This window comes from Oncorhynchus nerka, linkage group LG23, assembly GCF_034236695.1.
Source record: "Oncorhynchus nerka isolate Pitt River linkage group LG23, Oner_Uvic_2.0, whole genome shotgun sequence".
NCBI lineage: Eukaryota > Metazoa > Chordata > Actinopteri > Salmoniformes > Salmonidae > Oncorhynchus > Oncorhynchus nerka.
In genome coordinates, this window is record NC_088418.1 from 7,872,122 (window position 1) to 7,875,642 (window position 3,521).

Consider the following 3,521-nt stretch of genomic DNA (forward strand, 5'->3'; position numbering starts at 1 on the left):
AACTCTCAATAAACACCAGAGGGCAGCAGAGAGACATGCTCTATCACAATGGTGGAATGGGTTTATTATTGGATTTTTGTTGACAAACTAATTTCCCCTTGGGGGTTAATGAGTTATCATCTCATTTCAGTCGTTTGCTTATTTGAGATATTGTGTTACATGTCACCAGGGATGGAATTTCAGGACTTTGGGCACCGGACTGTCGGACGAGTAGACTGTGATTTCTACTAGCCCGGGTAAGATTCGCCCCACAAATCTGTGCCTTGCGATGTTTGAAAAGGGCCATCTTATTTTCCATCCCTGGTAATAATATTAATTTTCAATATGAATACAAATAATTGATTGAAATAGTACAAATGGAATACAAGACAACTTTACGGAATGCCTGAAACCAATAAAATATAGAAATACAATCTGTTCATTCTACCTCTATGTCTCAAATATAGAAATACAATCTAGTCATTCTACCTCTATGTCTCAAATATAGAAATACAATCTAGTCATTCTACCTCTATGTCTCAAATATAGAAATACAATCTAGTCATTCTACCTCTATGTCTCAAATATAGAAATACTATCTAGTCATTCTACCTCTGTCTCAAATATAGAAATGTAATCTAGTCATTCTACCTCTGTCTCAAATATAGAAATGTAATCTAGTCATTCTACCTCTATGTCTGAAATATAGAAATGTAATCTAGTCATTCTACCTCTATGTCTGAAATATAGAAATGTAATCTAGTCATTATACCTCTGTCTCAAATATAGAAATATAATCTGTTCATTATACCTCTGTCTCAAATATAGAAATATAATCTGTTCATTCTACCTCTGTCTCAAATATAGAAATACAATCTAGTCATTCCACCTCTATGTCTCAAAGACGTTGTATATGATTGGCTAATCAGAGACATGATTCTTATCACAAATGTGATTTTGTAACTTATAAAGCTACACATTGGAGTCAATGTGATCTTAATTAGTTCACACTGATTAAATGTATAAGGGATGAGCTTACTTAAAACAAGTTATAGGGGAGCATGAAGTCAACGGGAGATCAACGGGATCAACAAAACTAAGGTGATATAGGCACATCCTAAACTTTCGGGGCAAATAAATATACCGTAGCTAAATCATATCGAGACTTGGAATAACCATGGTAACCAATCACCAACGCTTCTCTTCAGTCCTGCTGGACAGTCCGCTACATCTCAGCACACACACGTCATTACACTGCGTGCAGCCATGTTTCCAATCCTCAGTCTATATTAATTACAAGTGAAATGGAGGTGGAAACGACTTCCTGCGGAAATATTGATTAAAAAAAGAACCTTTATATCCGGGTAAACTTGGGAGTCACGCGATGATATGGTGTGTGGTCCTCCCGTTACGACTCGGGGAAAGCTTTCATTTAGGCTATAGATGGAATAAATTATGAAACACTTCCTAGGGTGGTGAAGAGGATGCTACTTTCCAATAGAGATCGAGGGTCTAATTCTGGTGACATGATGATCGATGCTTGACAAAAAAATATTCTGGCTCTTATCCATAGTAATGTCATTATGCAGTGGACTAGTCTACCTACACTGTATCTGTAAACTGTTGGCTAGAGCGCACATGCCAAGACCAGAGTAGGCACATTTTCTATTTAACGCAACAGTTTGTGACAAAAAGTTCTCTGCTGCCAATGACTGGAACGAACTGCAAAAATCACTGAAGCTGGAGTCTTATATCTACCTCTTTAACTTTAAGCATCAGCTGTCAGAGCAGCTCACCGATCACTGTACCTGTACATAGCCAATCTGTAAATAGCACATCCAACTACCTCATCCCCATATTATTACTTATCCCCTTGTTGAAAAAACATTCGGTTTGTACATTAACATTTAAGCGGAAAAAGTACATTTGTGTGCGCTATGTCATCACCCACTGATATTTATCCGCAATAAATCAGTTTGGTGGAAACACCACTGGTGGGAAAAGTCTAATTCTTTAATCGGACATTTAGAAAACTTGCATGAAAATCTGTCACCAATTGGATGGAACCAACCAACCTTCTGTTGCCATAGAAGTTTGGTTGAGATGGAGACATGAATCCAAGTTATCAATTACTATTTTGAAGACAACCTGGATATTTCATTTACATGTTTGTTTTTTAAAATAGGCAAGTCAGTTAAGAGCAGTTAAGTCAGTTAAGAACAAATTCTTATTTACAATGACGGCCAAACCCGGACGACGCTGAGCCAATTGTGCGCTGCCCTATGGGACTCCCAATCACGTCCGGTTGTGATATAGCCTGGAATTGAACCAGGGTCTGTGAGACGCCTCTAGCACTGAGATGCAGTGCCTTAGACCACTGCGCCACTCGGAAGACCCCAATATTGAATTGTGTTTGGTTGTCAACACAACCACACAACTACATTTAAATTAGATGTATCTTCTGCTTGGAAAAAATCAAATCAAACTTTAAATGCACTTGAAATAAAAATTGGATTGGATTTAGTCCTATTCTTTAGCTTTGACTCTTGGTTGAGACGGAGACGTGAATCCAACATATCATTTATTAATTTGTAGACAAACTGGAATTAAAGCCAGTCAGTGGAAATACTGACATTATGTTGCGTTGACAACCAAACACAATTCAATATCACTTTCGAAAGACAGTAAATAGAATATTAACTTATTAACAAATGATATGTTGGATTTATGTCTCCAACTAAATCAAAAAATACAAGTTCAAGAATAGGATGAAGCAAGTGGCTCAGATTAAACGATCAAAGTCTTAGATATCCTTGATCATTTTGGTTGCATTGTCAACCAAACACAATTCAATATTACTTTTGTAAAAACAGAAAAATAGACTAAAGTTAAGGTTACCTTACAAACGAATGTAACATTATTTGTTCAACCTTAAATATGAGTATCATCTATGACCACATTTTGAGGTTGAGGTCAGTCTGTTGTAACTATAAAATGTTGTTTTTAATGTAATCATAGAAAGCGTTCCTGTTCAAGATGGCGTGGAAAGGTTGCAGTTCTGTGTAAATCTTCACAATTTCTATGATATAATCTGTACAGAATCTCGCAACAGCATTGATCACTTGCACAATGTACTTTTTAAATGTGATCTCAACTGTAATCGTTTGGTTCTGCTATTAGATGAAGCACAGTGACAACACATTAAGTTGTTGTATAAGTACAAAATACCTGACATTGTTTTTCCATTGTTATTCGGTTGTGCTTTTAGACGGTTGAAAACATAGTGATATTAGGATAATATCAATAAAGAAATCAATAAATAGCATTAGGATTTCAACAAACTTCTGGCTGTCTTTTTGAGTGGGTGAAAAAATATTTAAATTTCATTGGATCAACGTCTTAATTAAATATTACCCAATTTTCCACGTTTAAATGACGTGTTGTGCCCAGTGGGAAAGGATTATTGACCTTTGAACCCAGCATCGATTTGTCTGTGCCTTGCTGTCTCCCTGACCTAATCAGTGGCCAAAGTCCTCTCTGCC